This window comes from Trachurus japonicus, chromosome 16 (assembly GCF_045865225.1).
Source record: "Trachurus japonicus isolate A0001 chromosome 16, Traja_1.0".
Classification (NCBI taxonomy): Eukaryota; Metazoa; Chordata; class Actinopteri; order Carangiformes; family Carangidae; genus Trachurus; species Trachurus japonicus.
This window is the reverse complement of record NC_140922.1, coordinates 24,996,264-25,016,967: the sequence shown is the minus strand read 5'-3', so window position 1 is coordinate 25,016,967 and position 20,704 is coordinate 24,996,264.

Genomic DNA, 20,704 nt, shown 5'->3' with positions numbered 1-20,704 from the left:
AGACAGCCCCCGCTGAAACTACCACCACAGTCCACAGCTGGAGAGCCTCACCAGCAGACTATGTTACATCTTTATAAAGGACTGAGTAAGTACTCCTCTGGATGTGAAAGTGTTTCCTGCTGACTGCTATGGTCAGCTAGGTTTTTACTGAACACAGTGTTCTCTGCTGCTACAGTATGTGGTTGTTCTCAATGTTTTTACTTACACCTGCAGCCACTATTTACAGACTACAATTCAATGTTTCAAAGCAGGAAAACTACTATTGACCAATAGGAGAGAAGTACATAGAATTTCCTATCCTCTATGCTACAGTAATGTTAGTGCAAAATGCAAGAAAAACTTACCAGGCAAGCAAGAGCAGACAGTCTCCAGCAACATGTCTCCCATTGCTACTGACCATAATAAAATATTTCACTGGAGAGCAGGCTGATCTAGCTCTCCAGCTTTGCATGCACATTTCCTGACATTGCAAGACAGGTGGGTGCATCGTCAACATGCTACATCAACCGTCCAATAAATTAGAGATTGTAGAGCGAGTTAAATAGGCGTCACAACACCTTTTAAACCGACTTCTGCCTGAGCCTAAGATTTATTGGAGGGTGACCACTTAGGGGATAAAAATCTGATTAAATCCAGACGGTGTCTCAGGGGTTAATCCAATCCTGCCGTGTCTGAGTGTTACTGCTCCACAGAACAACGGTGCTCTGCAGACACTTAGGAGACAGGAGCTGATGTTGCAAATACATCTTTTGAATAAACCACTTGAACTTGATGTCACATTAGCAACCAAGCTAATGAGCTTCTGAAATGACAGTTAATCATGTCATTAGGATTTTATTTTCCCCCACTTTCTTAAATAACTGGTGTAAACAACATGCCAGAGGGAGCAGAAATGGTTCAGAGAGAGAGACAACTCCAACACAACTCCAAATACTCAGAAAGCTTTTGTAATGTAGCATGATGATCCCTGCTGACTGTCACTGTAGCTTGCAAGCCTCTGCCCTGTATGTTTACCATTTCATTTCATTGGTGTCATGGCAGGATCTAAAGCATTGGAAATTGTAATGAATAATGAATGTAAGCAGCTGACAAGTTCTCATCTATCTCTCCACAGACATCATATCATTACAACTACAGTAATGCACTCAACAGGCTATTTTTTCTCTTGCTTAATGCAATTAGTCGTAGAAAAGCCTAATTAATTTTAATGAGACATCGTTTTGTGAGATATAATGAAATGACATGTAATTATGTGGACACTTAATCACTCGGACAGGCACGTATACAAAGCAGAGATGTTGCTGCACCATCACTGAGGCTGAAAGCTGGAGTATCGAAAGGAGAGACCTTTTCTTCTCCACATGAGAATCATCAGGCTGAATCTCTTATGAACCTATGATGATATTACAAACAAAAGCTGAGCGTAGTCAAACTTCTGAAGCGGAGAGCTTTGAAAGTCGGATCACTGTGCCTAAGCCTGGTAATTGATTTTCTGCCTGCTATCTCTCTGCCTCCCTCTGCCTCTCTCTGCCTCTCTCTACCTCAGTCCCTCTGTTTCTCTCTTTTATTCCCACCGTCTTTGTCTACTTATCCCCCCTCTGTCCGTGCTCACCACCTCACTCATCCATCCAGCAGGCCTGTCCTCATTAATCAGGCGTGTGGGCAGCATGAAGAACAAGGATATGTTAATGGTCTCTGTCAGGAGCCAGCTATACCGTGCTCATGCTTGCTTGCGTGCTTACTCGCCTTCCTACCTGCCATCCTCCCTCCCTGCGTGGTTGTCTGCCTCTCCTCCCGTCTGCTGGTCTGCCCGTAGGTGGCCATGCACCAGCAGGGTTTAATGAGCCTTAAAGGACAGAGGTTTTGTCATGGAGCTTTGCCGTCTATTTGCGTCAGAGCTGCAAACACAAACGCATGGCTCTTCTCTGGGGCTGCTGGCTGCTCACACAGTCTTTGGAGAGGAACAGTGCGATCTTAACCTTGGGCTTGCCACTGTGTTAATCATAAGTGACAGGCTTATCAAACTGACGATCTATAAGATGTCACATGAAATCAATAAAACAACGAGGTGAGGAGACTAGTTTATGAGCTGCCGATTAGGGCTGGGGAAAGGTTAAGCGTCCTTCTGAGGTACAACGGTCAGTGTATACAAACAGTCTCTCCCTCAAATAGAGACCAACATGAACCCAAAATAACTCACCTCGATCCCTCAGGTACCGTAAGAGCCACTGAGGTGAATGGATGGGTGAGATAATCCTGAGGTATGCTGCTCTGGGCAGGAAGACTAATTTGGAGTTTGTTTGTTTTTTCCCCACCCCAGCTGTCATGTCAGATCACACCTGTACATGTTGGTCTCCATATTAAAAGAGAGTGTCCTCTTCTCCTTCTGGCAACTTTGTCCTGTGTCTATCACAACAAGCAAGGTAGTTAGGTAATAGCAAAGTCTCATAAATCCTGACATCTTGTTAGTGATGATGCTACCTACTCACAGTCTAAACCACAGAGCCACACTACACTTAATTTGAAGATCTTTTTCAAAAGTAAAGCACACAGCTCTCAGAGGAGGAGGATTTCTCTACTCACAACAGGAAATATTGACTGGATGAGCTTTCTGTTTTAAGCCACAGGTGCCTGTTAAGTGGTGGTTTTCAAAAAAGCTTTAAGCATTTTAAAGCTCTCATACTGATGCATTACTTTATCTGACAATAGCACACGTGCAAACCTCCCTTACCTCATGCCCATACCAACATCGGGTCATAAATATGGAAAAATGGACATAATAACGTAGCCTATAGATTTTCTGTCCTTCCTACTTGTGGGATCAAAACTTTTTTGATCAATATCAGTTTGAACTGCTTCCCCCAGTAAATGCAAAATGAAAAATAAAAGTCTATCTTTATGAAATAAGGATACAAAAAAATTGCTTACCTATCAAAATCCAAGCTGTCAATCATCTCTATCTGCTGTGCAGGTGTGCAGCCTACTAACAACTGTCTGCTTCTCTTTCTGCCTCCCTCATATCTGCTGCCTTTGCATAAAAAGACAGGCCATGAATCTATAAAATATATTCTATTGTTTTAGGCAATTTTCCAGACTGTAACACATTTATACAGGCTGCAGCAGATTGAATTGAATTGTTATAAAATTCTGTGAAATGTCGATTTAGGCTCCATCTAATAAATTTGTTTAATGTCTGGCTTTTTTCTTTTTGTGTGTGTATGTATGAACTGCTCTGGGTTTCATTCCCTCTTCAGTACAACAGAGATAGAAGCAATAGATGTCTGCACTGAATCTTAAAGCCCAATTTTGAATACAGTTTTTTGGTTAATTATGTAGGCTAGTTGACAAGTCCCCTGAAGTGCGTCCCTTTTATTTTCTGTGGCTAATTGTGTTTGCATATGTCTTCAATGTATGACAAGAGTCTGCTTGAGTGTTGCTGAGGGCGAACATGAAGAATCTTAGCTTGTTATCATTTGTTTAGAACTAATACAGTAGAACAGGAACTGTAAACATATGTTGTCTCTAATGAGGATCACAGCATGCCTTTTATTTCTACAATACAGTGTATTCTAAGTGCTTTTTTATAGTTTTTATAATCTCAGAGGCTATTTATAAAAAATAAAACCTTTTATACTTAACATTTTGATTTGACATTTTTTCTTTTCTATATTGGCCTGGGTGATCCAATGAGAATACACCACATGACACACAGGGGGCCGTAGCTCATCCCACACACCTGGGTGAACAGACTAGGTGATTTTTTTTCTATATTAAAATACAAATCTGATTTGTTTAAATGTGATTCCTCACTCAGATGGAGACATAATTGAAACAAGCAAAACACAATTATCACTTTCACATAGACCGCATGTGTCACTATCATTATCATTTCCGATGTGTCCAAAAACATAGCACATGTAAACTCATCATGTGTGGTGAACTTATATCCTTATATAAGCAGGGGTTGAAGTCGAATTTGGCAGATGGAAGAAGAAGAGGGGTGAAACCAGGTTGTTCTTGGTGAGTCCATATCCAGTGAAGGGTAAACAGAGACTTGTAACAACACAAGCAGGGTGTCCCTCTTTCTGCTACAATGAAGTTAAAAGGGAGACTGTGTTTTGTGATGACCTGCTGTGAAGGGGTTCTCTCTCTCTCTCTCTCTCTCTCTCTCTCTCTCTCTCTCTCTCTCTCTCTCTCTCTCTCTCTCTCTCTCTCTCTCTCTCTCTCTCCTTCTCTCTGTGCGTGTGCCTCAAAGGTGGCGCCATTCCATATCGTTCCAGTCCACTTTAATCCCTGCTTATAACAGTCAAAGAAAGCGGTAAAGAGGAAAGAGAAGTTTCTGCCTGTAGCAGAAACGTGTTGATGATAAAACTATCAGACTTACCCAGCATATAGCTTCAGCTTGACTGCGGGGACTTTGCAATTTCTGTAAAAGTCCTTATAACTATGGCACAGAATAACTTTCTTGTGGTAAAGGCCAATTAGGCCTCCCTGTGGTCCCTCCTCATGCTGAAAAAGAACCAGTGCTGAGCAGCTGACAGGCAACTCCTCTGGGAAGCTGGAACATGGAGCGAGGCAGTGATCCAATGGCTGAATCTTGAAATTGAAAGGATTGCACGTTGCGAGTCTGAGAGGCTTTTAAACATTTTTAATGAACTTTGATATACAGCTGTGAATGATTCATTTATTAAAAGAAGAGCTTTCCCCCAAGACATTGCCAATGTCTTACGGTAAGATATTACTGTAATGTAAAATTTCACTTGGTAAATCACAAACTGAGGAGGATGACAAGATACAGCTGTGAATGCTTCATTTATTAAAATTAGAGCTTTCCCCCAAGACGTTGCCAATGTCTTACAGTAAGATTTTAAATCACAAACTGAGGAGGATGACAAGATAAAGACATGGACTGACCTTTGCTGCTTGGTCCACCACTGTGGTCCATACTGAAATAGCTTGAGATGAAAGTACATATTGAAATTAGGCACAGCCGTTTAAGCCCTCCCAAAGGATGAAGCCATATGACTGTTGTGATCACATGAGGTTTTATTTAATTATATATTTCAACAATCATTATTCCCTGTTACTTCAGTCTAGTCTAATTAAAGCACGATTTATGCAATAATGCAATAAACATAGTATCTTTCATTTTCTATGTTAATTTGTCTTTCTTTCTTTTCTTTGTCTTTCTTTTTTTTTCTATTTTTTATGTTATGAATTTCTGTATTATCTTCTTACTCTGAAGACCACCACTGTTGTTGTTGTTGTTTTACATAGGGGAGGTATTTTTATAAGCCTTTTTTGGCTTCTACCTCTCCTGCACAATGTTTAATTTTACTATTTTCATTGTTTATGCAGGTTATATAATGTGCAAATAAAAAACTAAACTAAACTAAACATCTGTTAGAGTAGTGTAGTAGTAGGACCTGCATGGTCTTTGGACAGCTGTTTAAAAACTTTTAGTATCATTTGACTTTTTCTCCAGCACTGTGTTGAGGTTGACATCTGGGGTTTTGAGTAAAATACCAGATGAACTGCAATGAAACATGATCAAGAATTGTTCCTCACAGGAATAAGGTGTAACCAACCTGAGTGTTCAGGGCCTTTGAAGTCTTTTAAGTTGATTTTATACTGTGTATACAGAGCTTAAGGCACTTATTACATTTTTTTAGTTTTGTTTGGTGAAATGCATTATTAAATTTTCATTAAATATTGATGAATTAAATCTTGCGGCATGCTCTTGTGTTAAGTTACTCCTGCAGCCGTTGGTTGGGTCACTGCTGATTCAGGGAACTTATATCTGCCTGTTTGTCACAAAAACATACTCAGTGGCGGTGAACTAACTGTGGTCCCAGGCGTTGCCTTGGTGATGATGACTATCATTAAATAAATTACCTTTTGAATTGCAAAATTATGATGATGATAAAGAAAAACACTAAAGTTCCTAGTACCAACTCACAAAACCTCATTGTGAGTAAGAAAATAAGGTCTGGAGTCTCAAACACATATGACCTTTCTTCAGCCTCCACCGTGGATAATTATTATTTTAATGAAATTGAAAAAAGGTCGTTTACACAAAATGAAATGGCAGGGCCATATCGAGTCTTTTTTAATAAGCCAGTGCAGAATATGAGTCTGTTTTGGGCCTGTCTTAAATAGAATGCCATCCAAAAAATGTACTGCAACTATTTCAATGTCAAGGCCAAATGTTGCACAACATGTTATGACATTATAATGCAAAAAAAAAGTAAGACATCTTTCATGATACTGAAGACAACAAATCTAGGCCAACTGTGTTAGAGCTTTACAAAATGATTAACAGACCATACCGCTGGTAAAGCCGCCTCTGGCAGGATTTCATGTTCAAATCCTCTCTTTTTATCATTACAGAGAAGAACTAATTCTCTCCCACACTAAATATGATATTATCTCAAATATTATTTTCCCAAATGAAAGTCTGGGTGTGTTTACACAAATAGTGATGACAATATGGCCTTATAGCTTATTAACTTATTAGCACACTGTTTACTCATCCAGTAGACACAAAGCAACAATAACATTCACAGAGTTGGGTTTCCTGTCACCTGATGAATGAAAATCCAACATCCATTGTATGAAATATAACAGGGTCTTCAATAGCTGTATAGGCTAGTTGTTCATCAGATATTTTCTATAACTTTATGTGATTGTCATTTGGAAAGTATGTGAACAAAACAGCAGAGAGACATACAGAAGTTTAATTATGAGCATCTGAGTGAGGTCAATCCCATCCAGCTGCCCTTTTACTCCAATACAAAATTTGGAACAGATGCAAATCCTGTTTTTAGCTTGCAAGGCTTTCCAAATTATTTACTCTAGAAACATCAAAAACATATCAATGTGTTTGGGGAGGCCCCTTGCTACTCATGGTTTGCTTCTTGTTCTGAGATGAGCTACCATTGTGTCACAATAAGCCCAAATGTGTGAACATGGCCAAGGCAAAAAAAAAAGAAAAAAAAAAGAGATGCACCCTCATGTTATTGTAACTCCTCCTGCAAGCCAGAGCCACAGCTGAGACTTATGACTTAGACACTCTTCTGATATCTCTGCAGTTTATCAACTTCTTATCTGTTTTTTTCCATACATGTATATGATAATGTCAAGAAATAGTCAAGAAATAATAAGTAATTGCATCATAATTTCTAGAAAATAGCGGTCAATTGTAAGGACTTGGAGAAAATTTCTCGTCTTTCCCAAAAACAGGTAAACAGGTAGGCTAACTGTCTTTATGTGATAACAGTTGGGATATTTAAGCTGTAAGCCTACAGAGTCATTTCAACTGATTCTCCCTCAGTAAAGACTAAGCAGGTAAAATCAGAAAGGCAGCCACTGTGTCACACAGGTGTTTTAAATCAGAGTATTGGGTGTATTGGCCTGTTTGTAGAGTTAACCAGTCCAACATACACACACAGACTCACACAAAAGCACACTGACAGGTTGACAGCTCGCTCATTATGTCAGTGTCCAGAGAGAGACATGATGATCATGTGTCTGTCTGGTTAGCTCTGTCTGCAATGTGTGACCCTGGTGTTAAGGTTATTCATTTGATTATGATGACAGAAATTTTCTAGTTTAATTCTTTTTTCAGGTCAGGAAGAAGGAAAATCCCTCTCCATCCTAACATGTACCAACTCTTGCATTTTGTAATCGATCTTAGTCAAGGCATCAGGTCTGAAATGACATTTTCAGAATCAACTGTGCACTAAATTATTAAAGCAGAAGTAAGTGGTCCCGTCGTTTTCGCTAATGCTGCGTTCCAGGCAGGCTTTTGAAATCGTAAATTACAGCTTCAAGTCACAACTTACGACTTTGTAGCGTTCCAGGCAACCCACTTGTGTTTTTCCGACCTGTTTTACCGGTGAAAGTCACTATAACGGCCACTCGTAACTTCCGACCGGTGAACTCGTACCAGATCGAACTGGTACGACTTCACAGTCGGAAAAATACGAGTTTCCTTGAACGCACCATAACAGTCCTCGTCCCTACGTCACCACATTCACGGCGTTCCTTGGCTGCACACACAGCCCTGCATGCCGTTCTCTCTCCTCATTGGATAAAAACTGTAGGATACGATAAATGTTTTCTCTTCGGCTCAGAGCAGAGCAGAGTGACTGACAGACCCGTGTTTCAGACCAAACACTCTATGTAAGTGATTGCTGTCGGAAGATATAACTATTTAAGACTTATATTAACACAAATATATCACTTACTTCTGCTTTAACAGACTCTCAGTCAAAGTGATCTGTCCTAAAAATCACCTACAGGGCATGCTAAACTAAAACATTTTATTCCACTTTTTTGTTTGTTTTTTTGTCTTTGTTGTTTGTTGGTTGGTTTTTATTGCATTAACTGTACTGAAAAAAGTCAGTAATTGATATATTTGAGTTGAGTGATCATCGCATTATAGTATATACGTATATAGTCAAAGGCAGTGTTAAACAAGCTCTTATTCTCTTATATGTGTTTTTCTCTATTTTGTATCTCTGCGCTTTATGGAAATACGCTTATCTAATAATATATTTTTCACAATAACAATGAAAAACACTGCTTGAGCAGTAATGGTAGGCTATGTGTCAGGTTCTCAGGATATGCTGTCAATGATTTTTTTTTCAACTAAGCCACACAAACAGGGTTGTCAATACCATTTTTTTTCTGTAGATGAGAGGCCACACCGCTCGAACACATCCATGCAATTATTTGTCAATTCTGTGATTGGAAGAAATCCCAAGGAATTCAGCTAAGGGAGAAAAGGACTAAATTGCCTGTCAGTTTCAGTCAGTGATGGAGGGGAATCAGCGTGTCCAGACCTGAGTGAGACTCCACTCCTCTGACCTTTTTGATAAAGAAATAACTAACCTGCAGGCTGGAAGAGATTGCTGATCTTGTGTTTGTGTGGAAGAAGTCACTGGTTAACTGTTGGTGTCAATGTTCTGTCATGTAATATATAAAAGCAAACTGCAGAAATGGAAGTCTATGGGGTGAGTGTCCATTGATTTTGCCTGTTTGATGCAAGGGAGTGGGGGTGGGTAATGATAACACAATTGCTTGCTATAAACAATAAATATCAGTTATTAATGATTGATTGCCAACAGCACAGCACAGCCGATTGTCTGAGCAGCCTGTCAGTCAGGTCGAATCAACTTACACTTTTTCACTCTACAGTATGTTTTAATTTGCATGCGTCATATTGTAATCACTTTCATTTGGAATGCAAAAATGATGGTGCAATATTTACTTTTTTAATCTCTGTTTCCGGTCTCCATCAACCCCTGAGAAAATATTTTGCTTGTTTTCATCAGCCTGTAATCAAAAGTATTGATCAAAGACACTTCAAACCATTCCAGTAAGAGACAGGACATGTTTCCTTTTTTATCATTTAACCAAAACAAAATGCTCAAGAGACTCAAGAATACCACTGGACACGGACTTTAAAGATCCCCTTCAAAGCATATGATCGACAAATCCACCAAGTTATGAATAACACAACAACCATGGACTACCTGAACTTGAAAAAATATTACCAGAGATCACACTGCAAGCTAAAATTTCAGAAATATTGAGGTCATGGGTGACCCCTGTGTTGTCAATGTGTTAGCTAGAGCCTTGAATAATGTATGTTTATTTATCCTTGAAAATGTATTGGGGGAAAAAATCAAGCTGGATATAAACATACTCTTTTGAGAAGTTTACCTTGAAGAGCTCAACTCTCAAACACCAGTTCTTACCAGTGGCAAGAAGGTAGTTAATTACAGAAATATGAATGCAGACCAGTAATATCAGATCATTTAGAGCAGAGATCCCCAAACTGTGGTGCACAAGGTGCCACTAGGGGGTGTATGACATTGAAAGGGCAATGGCAGCGCTGTGGTGTTATATTTTACTTATAAATAAATAAATCATTATTTCAAACTGTTTTTTTTACAGTGTAAATAGAACAATTCAAAAAACATTTTTAAACTTTAATTAAAAACATTTAAATAAAACATTTTCATAAAAAATTAAAAAAGAAATGTACTTGACTTCCTGTAGTACTTGTATCTGTTGATTGCAATTTGATTAAAATGAATGGTAATATATTTCCCTTTAATAATAACTGCTATATGATCTGATGATAGTTCTATTATTGCACAGTTTGTTATGTGTTCTTATTGTTTCCTTAAACTTGATGCCTTAAACTCAGCTATAAATAGACTATACCTTTTTTTTTCATGTGTTGGGGAATGGTGTGTGTCAGCTAGGTTGGCACTGCAAGCACTGCTTTCTACCATAAAAGGCGACTGTTGAGTGGCCATAGTGCAAGGACAGAGTATTTACTTTTGTGACACTGAATGAATGGCATGCTTGAAACAGTGTATTCAGTTCCACTGCAAAGTCATTAGCTTCAAAAGGATCATCAGATGTCCTTGCCAGATCACCAGAAGTTATGCCGAGTTATATAGCACCAGGGAGCGAGTCAATACATGACAAATGAAGGTTTTTCTCTGAGAAATTGTTGTGATGGATGTCATGTCAGCATGCACAAATACGGTTTATTGAACCTGGTATGGCCTTGAATCTAATAGAGACAGTAAAGGTATATTGAGGAAATGTTTTATTGACCAGCTAAATGAAATATGTTGTCTCTGTTCACCTACTCTTGTGTGGTGGAATGGTGTGTGTGTGTGTGTGTGTGTGTGTGTGTGTGTGTGTGTGTGTACAGCACTTAGATGTCTCAGATGTTTGCAATGAAGAGGCCAACATCTACTGGTCATTGATCATTTTAAGATTTCAGCAGAGTGCATTTTACATAAAAATTAAAAATAAAACCATGACACAAAGAAGAGCATCTCCAGATTATTTTTAATGAACAGACTTCACAGTACAACAATTTATTATCAGACACTCACATGAGATGAGAAGAGGCTTTTAGACTAACCTTCATTCAATAAGAGGAACAGCAAAAGGAAACATATTATTGCTTTGTTCTGGTCCACCTTGGCAACTAAAAATGTGTACTGTAATGAAACTGGTTCTGCTCCGGCAACACTACAGAATATAAATCTTGCTGTTATTTTTGTACACAATCATTCATACTTATTTACTATAAAAGAAAAGGGATGAAGGGAACGGGCAAGAGAGGGAGGTTCAGCAGACATTCAGCATTTGATCAGGAGTGGATGTTTGGCTTGATCTTTCTGGGAAATGCCTGGGGGGCAGCTGTCATTTATTGTTGTACGTTTGGATGGAGGAAATTACTCTTGAGAGAAAATCAATTAATCTTCAGAACAATGGAACATTCAAGAGAAATTAGACCCAACCTACAAAACCTTTGAAAAATAAAAAATAAATAGTGATTTGATCCATTAAATGTTCTTAGCCGTATAAAACATATATATATATATTGTCCTTATGGATTGAGGTTCAAGGATATGATTAAAAAGTTTGACAAATTGTCATTTACATCTCTACAATGTTGCTCTGGCTGGAAGGGGCAGCAAGCTGTTGTTGCTTAGCAACATTTCCGTCATCTGTCAAAGGAAGACAAGCAGGGCCAAGGTCAGCAAGGCACCTTGCTGCTCACCCCATCGGTGATATGACAGGAATGTGAGCTGACATTTAATGTGCTACTCTGTGCAGATACACACACCTGACACTGCTCCATCTACTCAATGGGAAATTTTACTTTGATAGAAAAATATTTACACTGCAGCAAAATATAGTATAGCCTAATAATGGTTCAATGATGTTTTTATACTCATGGTTTTATTTCACTGTGTTTAGTTTAATATTCAGAAATATCCACCGATGACAAAACAACTAATACAGCTGCTAGTAACAATGCCATACAAATACGGACAAACCATTATGTTCCCAAGTAACAGGTCTGTGGTATTGGCACTATAAGAGCATCCTCACAGACAGGAGCTAAATGACCTGAAGCTCAATATGCATCCATATGTCACTTTTCACACATGAAGAGCAGAATCTGAAGAAGCAGCTGAGGAAACACACACAGGCCTCTGCTGTAGTGAAGTGGCTCCTGTGAGAAAAGCATTAGTCCAACTGGCATACATTCAGGAGTCTGCTATTGTTGCTGTTTTACTGACCCACTGTCGTCTTGATTGATGTTGTGCAGTATATCATCTCGGTGGTGGGTGGTGCTGATAGTGGAGGATAGTTCATTTATTTTACTGTGACTTGCTTCACGTAAAATTCCCAGGTACATGCCCAAATAAATGTAGGCTAATTTACATTGTCAAGCTTGGAAGCACTTGTTGAAGTTGGCTGAATTAATTACTCTTGCTAAAACCAGTCCTGTCATGTACACACATTTGCTATACCTTAAAGGTCAAAGGTCATAGGAAATTCAAGCCATTTCCACTTGCGTCCAAAATATGATATCTTTAGATGCTCCGTGATACAGTAATTGGCGATGTTAGCATGTTAATAGAAAATGTGAAGGTACTGTACGTCATGTTGTGTGGCATGCTGAGATGGTGGCAGCAAGTTGTGGGGAGCACGCTCTGTTTATCTGCACCTGCAGTGGCAGTCAACTGCAATAACTTTCTTTGTTTGTTGGCTAAGCATTAAAAAGAATTGTAGCACTGGAAAGAAAAGAGAAAATGACAAAGAAAGGACAAAGAAAAGTTACAAGATAAAGATAAAGATACAAATCACTTCTAATATCCTGGCATTATAGTAAAATTGTAAAATCTCTGTTTTTGTTTTTATTAAAAACCCAAAGAGGAGGATGCCACGGTAATTCTGTAAAGCCAACACTGAGCTTAATTTGTCAGCTTGTCAGGAATAGCTACTTGCATTGTAAGAGAAATGAAGTGTGTTTTAAAGGACTGCAGAGAGAGTTATTAGAGTAAAGTTTTATTATGAGGAGGAAAATGTAGAAATGAGAGAAGAAGAGCCATTAGTGTGATGTAGTTAGTGAAGCTTCTCCAAAAATGTAAAAGTTTTACAGACATATTTTAGTTTCAGGAGGCAACTTCTTCATTACTACATACAGTGATGGAGAGACTAATTTATAAGTAGCTGTTTTCTATCAACTTTGGATTCAGTATGAGTCCCAAGCCTCAGCACAGGTTAAGAATCTCCTATGTTGGCACCGGTATGTAGAAATCTATTATTAAAATGAATGAAAACACTTTGTTATTGACGTTCCTATCCACCATGGTGAGTAGTGGGAAAAATGTTCACATTTAGGGATACATGTAACCTGTATTTCAGTGCATTTCATTCGGTGCAGTGAATTTGTGAAACATCATTGGATAAGTGAAATTCCAGCTACAACCTTCTCCACAAAGCCGAGCCTTATGGGTGACAAGCTCATTGTTTTCACAAATTGTTTCCAGCCTCCTCCCCTCCGGTCTTATCGACCGCTGACATGTTTCATAAAGGCTGCACTCCTGTGAGAGGTTTCCTGGGGTGCCTGAGAAACAAGCTGTGATTACACAGCTTCTTTAATACCACAGCCTCTCTTGCTCTCTGTTTACAATTTGATTGGCTGAGGTGATGGAAAAATTAGCCTGCATGGTCTTAATTTCCTCTTCTCGGTCAGGATTTTTCATGCCTGACTTGGTGCACTGTCATGGCTTTTAGCTTTTTGTCTTAGAAGTTTTGCAAAAGAGTCTTTATTGACAGTTACACAAGACTGATGTGCCTCCAAACCACAAATTTTACAGCAACTTATCTGTTATTGCACAGAAAAACCTCACAGGAGACCCATGTCTTTCTATTTTGTCTTGCACATTTCTCTCTTTTATTGCAGTATTATGCCTTAAACTAAAAGCTTTTGTCCTACGCTTCAGCATAGAGGATGGCTCTCTAAAAGCTTGAACAATTTATTGAGGTTACTTTGTATAATTTTCCCTTATTCGCTGTGGTAATGCTTGGAAGATGTATTTTAGGGAATGGTTCATTATACTGTAGGAGAAAACATCTAAAACGTTGTTGAACTGCTCCTTCTACATTTGCACCATGTGATGTGCACATGTTTTTTGTAGTTTTTTACAGTCACTGGTGGAGACCATTGGTGATTGATGCGACTGGAAAACCAATATGAATATAAACCATTTCACAAAAATGTATTTTAAACCAGGATAATTAAACTGTCTGTGGTTACGATTTGCTTTTTTACTTATGTACAAAATGTAACATTTTGGGTACTTTAACTTTAATTGTGTAGTTGTGTGATATGGTAAATGTTTTTACATATAAAAGTGAGAAAATAATGTTATTTATACAATCACAGAATTAAACTAAAAGGTACCCCTCTCATCAACAATCAAATCAAAGCAAGAGATAGGTGTCCAGCAAAGCATCTGCTCGTAATCCCATCAAGTCTGTTCCTTTCAGACAATCAGTGGGTAAATGGAAACAGACAGCGGTGTGGTTATTGGTTTGGCAAACACCTAACACCCTATTTCTTGTAAGGTCATAAATCACTGCTTCCACTATGGATTTCTTTTAAAAAGGAGCTGCTCAGATTTTCAACAAATATTAAAAGGCATCCATATCCAGTCTGCCAATGAAAGGCATAAAAACAAAATGTGTGCACATGCCACATAGTATATGACCACTGAAGAATCAGTAATACTAATCCTGGAGACAGCATGCCGTGCAGAATGGACAACATTTCCGCCACTACTGCTCGGTAGATTCCAAAGAAATGAAATATGTTTTAAGTGAGAACAAAGGCAGAAATGAAAAAAGTGCATGACTTAGAGGTACTTTAAGATACAAAACTATAGCTAACACCTATATTTTCACAGCTGTTCCATTTAGCTTCCACTGAATGGTTTGAAACAATAGAAAACACACTGATGGAAAAGTGGTTGAAATAAGCCAATGCACTTGCTGGCACACATTAAAACACAATATGAATACTGTAAAACGGCCAGTGTAGTCCAGGGGATGTAAACTTCCTCTGCAGCTGTATGTGATTTCCTACTGTGGTGAATGAATATTGGAAATTGCTGATAGACTGAAGATATAGCCTATCACTGATGCATTTACCTCATAAATCTTTGCACTGCTCTCCTAAGAAAAAACATAAGTCGCTTTTAATTAAAAAAGAGTATCAATCACCCTGAATGACTCACATGTTCACTTCTCAACCAATCAAGTTAATCCTAGTAAAGTCCATCGATTCTTATTTGAAATCACTGCTAGTTTAATTAACCAAAGTGTGTCCGTAGGGATCATGGAGGCAGTTTGATATGAAGAGACTATCAAATGCCTTCTCTGATAGATGTGGAGTAACGCCATTGCAGATCTGAAGCCAGATGAGTTATATTTCTGTGCACACAGAGCCGTGCACACATACATCATCTTAATAATAACACTTTACTTCCTTTAAGAAAATAAATTTGTGTTGTGAACACCAGTGGGTATCTTAGTGTCTTTTAGTCACTGTAAAAATGTAGAATTTAATAATGCTTTCCTCTTATGGGCTGACATACAGGTGAGTACCGGCATTTTTCTTTTCACTTTAAGCACTGAGCTTATTGTGGCTTTCATCTGGATTCATTTGCATTTGCAGAGCGGCCAATAGGAGCATACTCTCTCTCTCTGAAAAGACACGTAATTGGTCAAAAGTCTCTCATCTATGCATTTTCTGAAGGCTGAAGAGGAGGTGAAGATGTCTAGTTTGCTCTCAAGTCACTTGAATTTCAATGGGCTGCAAGATGATTATGCCTGACATGAAAAAATGACTGCCTACCAATTTTTGAAGGTATGGTAGAGCAGAGGGAGGCAGATTACATACAATTTAGTACAAATAAGAATGAGGTTTTCTGATTTCAGGTGCAGAATAATTACAAGTTTTCTCTAATAAGATCCTTTAAAATACCCACTGTGTATTTGAAATGGTGAAATAATATTATGATAAAGTACATTTAGTTATCTGAGAAAAGAGATCTAATCTCAAACATAATAATGCAAGAACAGAAACGTCTTCCAATAAACAGAAATTTAATGCTCACCCCTACAGTATGTAAAAACACAGACATATTTCATCTTGCATTGACTATATACCATACTGTACTTGAACACCTGTCTCATTGCATTCAGATTGTTCTAAAAAGTGATAAAAACCCTCACACCACCGTTGATTGGACTGAACCAAACCAGTTTAGGTTCAGTAGTTTACCATGAACGAAGCAGAAGAGACTGAGTGAAGGATGACAGGTGAAAGGCAACACGTTCAGAAACCTGATCAATCACACTTAGGCTGTTTCCTTTGTTTTGTTGTCTGTATACACAGCGGCTCAATAGCTCATCCTGGAGTAATGATTATGTGCTGGTGCAAAAAGCGGTCAAGTCAAGCGTGAATGCTTTTTTTTCTGAAGAGTCACTCTTGCAGAGCTTGTCAGCCTCAGCAACTATATGAAAACAACAAATTTCCTCATTAATAGACCTGGAATTTATTGATAAATTCCCCTGTCAGACGATGTCAGACGACTAAACAGACCGAGACTGAGGTAAATGTCATTTGTGCTTTCTTAGCTCTCCTCATATATATGCACATCATGTCTGACCTGGCTGACATATAGATTTAATAAGTTTATGATGGAATGAAAAACAACCTTGAAAAGCGTTATATTTATTGTACATTTCAAGATAAAAGCATCATTTTGTCAACCGTGTTGGTGCTTACATCACAAAAATGGTTAAGCCATAGATCTGCAGGATGAAAATGCATTCGACTTGTACAACATCCTCAATCCAAAATAAGACTAATTATATGGAGAATGGCTGAATAAATCGACAAGCAGGCAAATGATCTGTGCAGAGGGAATAAAAGACATGATTCACTGTCAGAGCCAAAAGCTGGAATCCTGTTCAAGAGGAAAATGTTCATCATCACAGCAGTGTTCTTTGCTCATGCAAATTTGTTGGCATTCTGCTGGCAAAGCATCATTTTCCTTCTTGTTCCCCATCGTCAAAATGAGCATAAAAATGTACAGCGCTGCAAATCAAACAGGGTTGGGAGGCAGAGCCGGGCAAACACATCAGGTTCGTAGAGCCAGACCATTTCATTGGTGCAGCTGCCCACCGCTGAGGCTTTTATTCTGATTTTAGACCACTCAATGCCCGCTTAGTGGCTCATTTTCACACATTTGGATCTCCAAGTCTTTTGCCAAATCAGTCTCAGCTTTCCCTGGCCAGTATATCTTTTTTTTTTTTTTGGTATCACTGGAATTGAAAGATTGGTCCAGATCTAGTGAGTGAATGCAGCATTAGTCAAAGCAAATTGTAATTATTACGTTAACATGAATTTATCTTGTTTTGTAGCTAAATACACACTTCAGTAAAGGGTCTCCCTTTTGCACATTTTGTTTCTACTAACTGGAAAGCCCTGCTCACTTGTTTATCTAATGGAACAATCACTTTTTTTACTAAGTGTTTTTTCTGTTGTTTTTACCCTACTACAAACACTGGATAAATCGGTCAAGATAAGAAAATACAACAACAATACAGAATAAATATGGCTTGAGGACAAATACTTTTCTGAAAGAAAGAGTCGATCATAGACCCAAAAGTTGAATCACTTTTTGAACTTTCATATGGCAACAGAAATGTGAATTGGAAATGTTGCACATGAATGCTGACCTTTCGGCGGATATGATGGTTGAGTGCTGCTCACTCAACCACTTTCACCACAGCTGTGTATGAAGGAGTGCTCAATGCTCGGGCCGTCATGGAGCAGTCTGTGGAAACAAGGCTGACTGTGAGGACACAGCAGTCATTTAAGCTCAATGCTTAAAGGACAATTCCAGGCAAATTCAACCTATTGCCTCGAGCCTGGTTCCTGTTTACTCTGAATTTTGTCTGCATTCTGGTTCTGGCCTTCTAGTGGATCCGGAAATCACCAAATTCACCAAAGTAATAGTGTTCACCAACATAAAACTTATAAAATAGACAATATCTTGTAAGTAGCCATAGAAGAAGGTTAACTTAATGGCTTAGGGATTTTCTTGTAAATTATATTCCTTCAATTAAAAAGTTTCAGCGCATTTTATTAGCTTGGTGCTTTTATTTTGACAGAAAGGCCTGTCTCTCTCGCCCTGGTTCCAGTTGCTTACCAAAACAGCGAGTCAACGGCATAGATAAGAAGACTAGATGACTCACCCGCCGATGCTGAATTATCGATTTTGGGTGAAGTATCCCTTTAAGTAACTCCACCACACAGGGCCTAAGAGTGTTGAGCCACTCAAGGCACCTGCAGACAGGAGAAGACACACCCAGAAGAAGACACATGGACAGAGAGACACACCCAGAGGATGACACACATTGGGCATCACAACTGTCATGGCGATATATTTCCATCCAAACCAAAGTGATGACTGACTGACAGACTAAGATTGTCTTTCTGTCAGAGCATGGCCAGAAATTCTGACCTGAGGCTCTTTTTTTCATTGGATATTATGAGGTGTCACAGGTTGGTTTTCATCCACTATTAAACAACTGAACAGGATAAAACGGACTCTGAACTTGGTTCTGATCTAGTCTTGCATTAGTCAAGCTCATATTGTGGCATCTGATTTCAGGATGAATTTTATTACTGTATCAAAACGATGACATTTGAAGGTTTGCATTAACTTCACTGCTGGGATGCAGAAAGCAAATGTTGCTAATATTTTCATAAACAAAAAATGATGTAATTTGTGACTGCAAAAGACACACCACTTTTCGATGAGCAGAGAAAACCATGACAGCTTCTTGTTACACCATGAAAGAAACAGCGTGTGGCAATAAATTCAAGGTTGCAATCCCCACAGCTGATTAACTGTTGAAGCACTGCCAATTAATGCCTGTGTGTTTCAAGGATGAACCCAGCTCATTAGGCTTTTTGCAGCTCTGTAACACTGCATGGGTAATTACTATGATATATAGACATAAGTGTTATCACTCACCCAAATTGAAGGGTGTCTGATGAGTCAGATATTTGGAGTGACATTGCTGACAGCAGTCAAACACAAATTGCATGGGAGTGTCATATTGTTTTTCTTGAGTACAGTTGGCCTCAGACAGCTTTAGTAAGATGAATTTGAATCGAGGCAGACCACCACATGCTGAGTAACTTCAAAATGAAACCATCAACCCCTCTGATTGATGTCCTTAGTGCGGCCGTTGCTCAACGAGAAGCTGTCTGTGCCTGATTCATGGCATTGTGTTGGATGAAACAGCTTCTTCAGTGGCTGATAGTTAGCTGATCAATGGTGGTCGTGGTTTTAAGGGTTGGAGAACCAAAGAACTCACAGCAGGATGAGGCATTAATGGCGATAATGGTGATAATGAACCATCCACAAGGTGCTGAAATTACCGTGTTTATTTTAGACAAATAACATTACAAAATACAAAACAATCCATCAAACAGAAAGAGCAGAGAAACACTACCTGGAGACAGAAATGTGCATAAAGCGCCGTCTCAGATGGAAATACATCAGGTTTCAGGGTTTGTCATCTTCGTGTTCACATCACAAAAGCTTGTGCTCATGCTGGAGACAGCATGCCGTGCAGAATGGACAACATTTCCGCCACTACTGCTCGGTAGATTCCAAAGAAATGAAATATGTTTTAAGTGAGAACAAAGGCAGAAATGAAAAAAGTGCATGACTTAGAGGTACTTTAAGCTACAAAACTATATTAGCTAACACCTATATTTTCACAGCTGTTCCATTTAGCTTCCACTGAATGGTTTGAAACGATAGAAAACACACTGATGGAAAAGTGGTTGAAATAAGCCATTATCTTCAAAATGCACTTGCTGGCACACATTAAAACACAATATTGAATTATTTTTCACATTGCACTGCACAATCAATTTAAGCCATCTTTACAATATGGACAAAAAAGCCTGCTACTCAATATAAAACAGGTTCCTTTCAGTGAGTTTGCTCAAAATTCGTTCCCACAGAGTGCTCCTCAATTTGCACATAGCTACTATATGTAGCTAAAAAAAAAAAAAAAAAAAGCAGATTTATTTATTTTTTTTAATAGCAGGGTGAGCTATATACATACTGAATTGCACCAGCTTGAGTATGGCACTTTGTCGTGATCTATTTACACATTCTGTCATTGCTCTGTGGGTTTTGCTGAGCTGATAAATCACAGAAAAGTGCTGCACTCTGCAGTCTCAGCCAATATCAGTGAATTACTGCCCCGACAGTTATTTGACCCTTCAACGAACAGCCTCTTGGTCTGCACATCAGGGTTACACATCTCTCCCTCATTATTTCACTCTGGCCGCTGACCTTCACAGGCTCCTAACAGAGAGTCCACAGCGCCTCATCTTCACAATGACCAAAGCAACATAAGGCTTTGGTGTGTCCGTCATTGTTAAGACTGTATCCCTGCAGCAATCATTAGGGTTCGGTTGATTTTTGAAATAACACAGCAGGTTATGAAGCGAGTGTCTGTAATATCTGTCCCCTCTCTTTTCTTGGACCTTTCTAAAAGGTCATGTAATGCTGTCTGTGCTTTCTCTGTGGTAGCAAGATTAAAATGTCACGATGCTGTGAATTTGGATTCATTTGGTTTACATGTATTTTGGTTGGGAGGTACATGAACAAAGAGGAAATATGTTTTCTATCAGTAATCTGAAAGACCCTGTGTACAGGCGAGTTTTGACAATGATACTCTAGGACCGGGTGATGCAAACATTAAAAAC